Source organism: Pteropus medius, unplaced genomic scaffold, assembly GCF_902729225.1.
Source record: "Pteropus medius unplaced genomic scaffold, Ma_sr-lr_union100, whole genome shotgun sequence".
NCBI lineage: Eukaryota > Metazoa > Chordata > Mammalia > Chiroptera > Pteropodidae > Pteropus > Pteropus medius.
The window spans coordinates 1,282,870-1,291,441 of NW_024350399.1; positions in this window are offsets into that span (position 1 = coordinate 1,282,870).

Below are 8,572 nucleotides of genomic sequence, written 5' to 3' on the forward strand. Positions count from 1 at the left end.
AGATTGTGATCTAAATGATAGAGAATTCAAAATAGCAATCATGAAGAAACTCAAGATTCAAGAAAACTCAGAAAGATAGTTAAATGTGCCCAGGAATAAAATTAATGACAAGAGTAGTACTTCATCAAAGAGACAACTATAAAAAAGAAACAAACAAAAATTATGGAGCTGAAGAACTCAATAGATGATATGAAGCCTCCATTAGAAAGCGGTAGAAATAGAACAGACCATATGGAAGAGAGAAAGTGAGCTTAAAGATAGAAATAAAAAAAATGATTCAATTGGAAGAGTAGAGACAGCTAAGATTTAAAAAATATGAAAGAACTATGAGAATTATCTGAATCTATTAGAAAGGGCAACATAAGTATAATGGGTGTCCTCTAAGGAGAAGAGAGGACAGAGAACCTTTTCAAATAAATAATCAATGAGAACTTCTCAAACCTAGGTAAGGAACTGGTCATTCAAGTTCAAGAAGCTAACATAACATCTTATTATCTCAATGCAGAAAGACTTTCTCTAAGATATATTATGTTAAAACTGTCAAAGTTAATAAAAAAGAATTCTCAAGGTAGCCAGGGAAAAAAGACAATAATCTACAAATGAAACCCTATAAGGTTATCATCAGTTTTCTCAGTAGAAATGTCACAGGCCAGGAGAGAGTAAAATGATATATTCAAAATATCAAAAGATGGAAATGACTAGCCAAGAATAATATATCCAGCAAAGTTATTCTTTATATCTGAAGGAGAAATAAAGGCTTTCACAGACAAAATCCAAGGGAATTTACATCCATAAGACCTGTATTACAAGAAATGTTGATGAAAAGAAATTTAACTTTGGGTGGTGAACACACAATGCCATATCCATATGATGTATTAATGAATTGTACACTTGAAATCTACGTGATTTTATTAACAAATGTCACCCCAATAATTTTCATAAAAAATGTTGAAAGGTAAATTCTATCTGAAAAAAAAAAAGACAAAAGCACACAAAACTTTGAGTAAAGTGATAGAAGCAGAAAATTTCAACTTCATTTCAGAATAGGGTGTTTAAAGACTTAATTACGACAAAGGTTTGAGAGAAAAAAAGCTTTAAAAATAAATATAGTTACTTCAATTTGACAACAAAAACATAAAAGGGTAGAAGTAAAAGGATGGAACTTGTAGAAACAAATGAAGATAATATGCTATAAGAAGGATTATTTTATCTATGAGACATTTTATACAAACCTAATAATATACTCACAAAACAAAAATCCAGAGCTGAGACACAAAACTTAAGGGAGAAAAACATGATAGAAAAACTTCAAACTATTATTATTTCTAGCTTGTACATGTTTTTCCTAAAGTCATAACTCATAGGTAGTATTTTTTGGAAAAGAGGAATTTTTATCAGTATACTTTGTCTCATTCAGATATCATTAAAATTTCACTGAAACATACCTCTATTCCATTATTGATGTTTTTCAAATAAAAGCGACTACTTAAAATATTTAATTTTCTTTGCTACCTTATAGGAATAATACACTAGCATATATAAGTACTATAAGTACTATATTAAAGTCATGTCTAAACATAATTTGATCTTTAATGTTACATCTTCCAGTACTTACTCTCAGGAGTTAAATATTTGAACAAGCATACATCTTGGAAACGTGTTTCAATTATGAAACAGATGGCCACAAAACAGTACAATTTATTTACAAACTGAAATCCAACTTTCAAACACTAGAGCCTATCCAATAATTTAAACCTTTGTGATACGCCAAATTGTCTTTTATTTGAATCAGTGTCTCCTATTCAAACTAGAAAAATGCTCGCTCTGCCCCAGGGAAATCAATTTTCCAATATAATGATATTTTAACTTAAAAAAGTCATATTTTCAAAAAACACATTAAGGTAAAACTTGTTTCACAGCAGTCGCCACTTAGAAAAAAAAACAGTTCCAACAGTTTTTAATCTTCTAATTGCTTTTGGAAATGTTTCTGCAAATATGTACCTCTAAATATTTTATTGTAATGGCTTCTTTGAATAAAATATTTATTACCATATGTACAAGTGACATACATTATATATGTAGAAATTAATCATGATAGTACTCATGATGGTATTTGCTCAGTATAATAGACTCTATAAATATTAACTACTTGCCACTCTTAAGAATAATATTCTGCCCTTGCAAACTCCAGAAAACATTATCTAGCCATAAGATTAGTTTAAAATGGGATAATATAATACTCCCCCAATAGAGAGACAGAGAGGGTTTGAGAAAGAGACAGACAGATGGAGGTAGATAGATGAGGCGGTGGGGCGGGGGGATAGGCAGGAGGGAGATTGAGATTGGGTGGGGGGAGAGAAAAAGAGCATCAGACTAGGAGTGATAAAAAGTGTATTATTTTCCCCTAATATTGGCTCCTTGCCTTGGATGGGACATTAAAATCCCTTATACTTTGTTTTTCTCATAAAGAAAACAGGATCTCCAAAAATTCTTTCATCTCTTAAACTGTCTGGCTCTGAGGAAGTGCTAAGGGAAATGAAGATAACATAAAACTTTATGCAATACAGCTGGGCCTCATAAATTTGCTACTGATAAATTGAAGGTAAAGCGCATAAAATGCTAAAGCTCACATCTATCCACCTGATGGGGTTCCACAATTGAGCAGGGACCAAAGCTCTGGAACAGTCACTGAAATGACTGTTTACCCTGCCTCAAACTTATATTTCTTGATCTCAAGTTAAGCCCTATCTTCTTTCCACTCATTCTTATCCTCATAATACTCAGTATTCCTAACAACTCACTCCTCTTCCCAAATTCTACCTTTTTTCTCTGGACTTCTGATTCCACTACCAAGATCTCCCTCCACCTGTGACCTTTCCATAAACTATTTTGCTGCCTCCCTTCTCGCCCTAACCTGTGCTCCTCCTCAGAGACTCCACTTCCCTGCATACTTGTTTTCTCATACTATCCTGCGGCGGGATTGAGAGTTGGGGTCAGTTTTCTCTCTACTTGTTGCCATTTTAACATCACAGCTGCCAACTATTTTATAAAAATGCCAGTTCCCTCGAAAAGTTTACCATTTCTTTATGCTTCCCCCCTTTATCTCCCCTTCTTGGTAGACCTTGTAAGCACTCCCTTCCTGAGGATTTCTGGCAACAGCTTTATCAACTTTCTTTCCTCATGAACTCCTGTCGTCAAGAGGGAAGTGAATGTCTATGAGGTTAAACCACCTCTGAAATCTCTTCTTTAACCATTATTTTTTCTGATCCAAACTTCTTGCCTGAATACTCTTGTTTGACTAATCTTTGTCCTCTAATTTATTTACTCATTTATTTTGCCTCTAGTCAGGCTTCTACATTCTCTTCTAATCTAGTTTAGATTTTAAGTCTATCTCTTTAAATCTCTCACTGTTGAGGCGCCAAACTTTCTTGTTCATTTTCTTTTAATTACAACTGCTTACCATAGGTGAATTCAAATCTCCAAGTTCTCTATGGTCGCACATAGATTACTTCGTGTAGCTAGAAATCATCCAATAACTCAGATTAATGACATATAAATTCAGAGCCAACAAACTTAAACAGTACTTCAAACTGCCTGAATTTCTGTTTCACTACTAAATTCACTTTCTATTTCTCTGAAGAAAATAAAAGTTAATTTAATCCATTTCCATGACCTTGAGGCTTGTAATTTTCTACCAGTCTGACTACAACTTCACCATCTCCTGCCAACAAAAATTCAAACCTGCCCACACCTATAATACTCCCCCTTTCTTCCTTGTTATAGTGGATATGTCCCTGCATCCTACTAACAGGATATTCACATGTGCTCTAGATCTTTCTGTTATTATCAATTATCACACACACCAGCTTTCAATTATATTTAAATATGTTCAAGTCTCAGTTTTTAAAAATCTCCGAAACAAACATCCTTTTCTACTTTTCTCTCTTTTCTTTTATAATATCCCTTCTGGAATTATGTATGCTCCTTGTTTCAATGTCCTCACCTGCATTCTCTCCTCAATGCAATCTGGGCTTTGCTCCCACCCCTCCACTAAAACTCTCTTAGCTAAGGTCATAAATGCTTTTCATATTGCTAAGGCAAAATTGCATTTTTCAGTCCTGATCTTATTTGACTAATCTCTATATGTTGATTACATTTTCTTTCTTTAGTTTTCTAATGCCACATTAAAAAAAAAAAATCTCCCCCCTCCTATCTGGCCACTTGTCTTTATAATTCAATAGTTCAACATATATGACAACCACATATGCCAAGCACTGTATGCTGAGCATTCAGCAATGACAAGACAACAAAGTCTGTGCCCCCAAGTACCTTACATTTTAAAAGATTAAATAATTTCATTTAGTCTTCAAAAAAGAGTTTTGAAGATAGAATAGTTAAATATTATTAAATCCCAAATTAGAACATTTCTCGTCCTTTTTTGGCCTCCTTCACTACCGTCTTCTCCCAAGTTTTAAATATTTGAGCTCTTCAAAGCTCTGTCCAAAATACCCCATTTACTCTGTACTTCCTCCTTGGTGGATATTATCTATTCACAGTATGATAATACTGTGATAGATATTATGACCTATTTATAATATCTATCAATATGCTATGACCCCTAAATTTATATTTTCACCTCAAATCTCTTCTGAGCTCAACGCTTAACATTTAAGTGCTTACCTCAAGGGTGCAGGCTGCTAGAGGTGCTACTCTCGCTGCCGTGCCACGTGGAATATGTGGCTTCCCAGGTCTCTGGCTGGGGAAGAGAGACTAGATGGTGCAGGGGCTTTTCGCTGTCTGGCAGCAGGTGACAAACTTTATTTTTTCTCACATTTACATTCGTATGAGCTAGTCACAGAGCTTTACCTGACTACAGTGGGGCTGGGAAGTGTAGTTTCCCAAATACTCAGAAAAAAACAAACAAACAAAAAAACGTATTGGTTCCTTCATCCAAGTAATATCTACTACAAAAATAATTATTTTAGACTTCTTTTTCCCTCCTTTCTCTTACCAATTACCTTCTTGGTGTTCCTTTAATTCCATAATTTTCTCCTTCTATACTTATAGTAAACAGGAAACGTGTGACCCATATCAGCCTTCATGGAAGAACTTGTGGCTGTGGCTGCTGGGAGTGTGATCAGTGGACAGCCTGCAGCTTCCAGCTTCTTCAGAGTCTGCCTCAGCTGCAGAGCACTACCGAGGCCGATGGCACACCCTCTCTGGAATGACCTACAACCCATGATTGATTGTGACAGGAGTATGACCAAGGCTTTACAGTTCTACTTCTTCTGCCAAATTTGGTTTTCTTCCCCCAGGGAAGGGAATCAGGTAAGGAGAAATGATGAACAAAATACCAAAATTTAAATAAGGACAGGATCAGGGGCTTCTTTTTCACAGGTGTTAATGCTTAATAAATACCTTGCACATCAAATCCTATTTAAACATTTGCTTTTGGAAGAAATAACCCATGCCTGTTGGTAATGGAGGGGTCTGAGAAAGTAGGTGACAAATTAGGGTTTGGAAGGTGGATCATTTTCAGCCCAGGGGTCAATGAGACCTTGTCATTGGTAAGTGAAACAGACACCCGTGGGTATAACGTGGATATCCAATTACTAAAATTCTCTTCATTGGTGAGTTATGATGGAATACCACTGGGTGAGGGGAGTATGCATCAGCTGGTGTAAAGTATCGGACCTTTGAGAAGTACTGGGGAAGATAACTATAAGGACAATGCCAATGGATGGATATTGTTAAGCCCATTACTACCCTAGAAAAAGATGATGAAAAGGTGTGAGCAACTGAATACTAAGCAGTAAAGCCAACAGATCTTCTTGATAGCTTGCAAAAACACTCTCCTGCAGCAGGAAGGCAGAGGAAGCTGAAGATCAGGAGATAATGGAGGGGTAGAGCTCCAGTTAAGGTTAAATGCCCAACCAAAGCAGGTTAGTTATGACGAGATCAGGCCTGTTTGGAAAAAAATGGGATCTTAATTTTTGGGACGAGAACATCTGGGTATATGACTGAACAGTTTGAATTCTCAGACATTTCTGAACTCTGAAAATGCAGAAGTGAGTCAACCCTTTCTCTTAAGGGCTAGTCTGCCCATCCCCCCTTGCTTTCAGGTACTGCAGAGTCCTCTCCCCACAAAATATCATGTGTCCTCATTGAGGGTCTGCCTTTACCTTCTGTTATGACCCCTAGGCATATAATTAGGTGAAGTCACAGCGTAAGTCAACCAAGGATAGGCTAGTGCAAATAAGGGCTAATATCCTAAAGAACAGTGGTCCCGAACCTTTATGGCACCATGGACCAGTGCTCCTATGAGAATCTAATGATATGAGGTGGAGCTGAGGTGGTGATGCTAGTGCTGGGGAGCTGCTGCAAATACAGATGAAGCTTCGCTCATTCGCCCTCCACTCACCTGTAACCCAGGGCTGACAGGAAGAGAGGATCCGATTACTAGTCTCAGTGATAGCCATGAGCATGATTGGATCCAAATAAAGGCCAGGTGTTAGCATTTAATTGCCAAAATCTAGGTAGATGAAATTATAGTAATAAGTGGCAGGGTCAGAGTAGCAGCCAGGAGGCCCAAACCAAGGGATGGAAATGGTTACTTAGAGTGCCTCTAGGGGCATAATAGATGGGAATCCAATAAAGATATTCTGTTCAGCTTGCATTATCATCATAAGAATGGAGAATGGATGACCAAAAGGCCAAGGCCAATCGTCCTAATTAAAAGTCACAATCCAGTGCTAAGTTTCTGGATCCGAGGTAGTCTTCCGACCCAGAATCCACTGACTGAAGAGGCGACCAAGTCCCTAATAGGAAGGAAATAGCAATAGCACAGCACACCCAGTAATGATTTTCCCACTCCTTCCCCCAAAGTCATTTACTTGGTAACTATTATAGCGGGCAATCATCCCAGTTTTCTCAGAACTCAGGGGCTTCTTGGAACATGGGACTTTTTTTTTTAATTGTAAAGTCCTGAGTTAACTAGAATGAGTTGGCCACCCCAGTACTATGGATTGGGGAAAGGGAAATACCCAAACATTTCAAGGACTTTTGGACACCGTCTGAATGTATAGCAATACCCAGAAACTTGAAGCACTATTATGGTCCCTCTATTAGAATTGGGGCATATGGAGGATAGATAATAAATAGAGTCCTGAGAAACATTTGGCCTGTGATGCTCCACATCCAGCAGTTATTTCTCCAGTCTCTGGAAGTATAATTGAGAATAACATACTGACTAATAAGTATCACCCTTAAGAATCTAGACTACGCAGGGGTGTGGGTCTTTATCAAATTTCCATTTAATTCACCATTATGGCCCTTGCAAAAACCAGAAGGATCTTGGAAATATGACAGCAGACTACTGCAACTACAAACTCAATGAAATAGTAATCTCAATTGCAGTGACTGTGTCAGATGTGATATTTTTGCTAGAGATCATTAACATGTCCTCAGGTACATGATATAAAGCCATTGATATGGTGAATGCAAGACCCTATGGTATTAGAGGTAGTGGTGATGGATAAAGGTGAAATGTGGATGTTGTGGCAAGCCCAAGTGGGGGAATTGCATGTATGTTCTTGAGGTTTTGGAACATGAAATTTACCTTTGGAAAAACAACTCATGGCCTGCCATGGTAGAAATGAAGCCCCTAACCACGGGACACAGATTAATTGATCATGTATCCGCAAATGTCTGTCAAGAGCTGGGGTCTGTCAGATACATCATGTCATAAAGTTGGTTAGGCCCAGCAGCAATTCATATGGAATTGGCATATACAACAGCATGAGTAGCATCAGAAGGTAAGGTTCATGAGCAGAGAGCCCAGACCTCTATGTTATCATTTGCCAAAGCTGGGTAATGTTAAAATATTGCACCTCCTTTGGCTTATACCTATGACAATCTGACAGAAAAAAACCTGAGTTTGGTTTTTGGATGTGTCAGATGTGTATATGTGTGTAAATTAAAAATGGATGGCTAACTCTCCTATAGCCTTACTAGGAATACCCTTAAAAGATGGTGGTGAGAAAAAATTCTCCCAGTGGGTGAAGCTTTCGGCAGTACCTTTCCATATGTCCATCCACACTTAACCTGTTTGCAATTTTTCAGTTTTTCTTCTTTTAGGCCCCTGACCAGCCTGCCAGGCCACTTACCACTGCCCTTGAATCTGTATTTTGCCAATCTCAGGCCATTTCTTCTTTCTTATAAACAGAATGGTCTATATTTTTAGAAATTATGTACTTTTTGTGATATGTGTCTAATAAATAACAAACTCAATAACTATTTAACTGCATCCACACTGAGTCACCTAATTCATATACTCAACTCTTTCTGGGCAAATCTTGTTCAGAAATTGTTATACTAGCAATTGATATCTGTTCTCCTTTTGTAATCATAGGTGGAATATTTTGTACATCGTATACTACTGCAATAGTGAAACTAAAATAACTACAGAATGGTCATTAATAAGTTTGACTAGTATAGAAATACTATCTAAACATCTTAAACTGAAAAATAAATTTTACAGCATTATTACTTTTCTCTACCAGTATCCCAATTT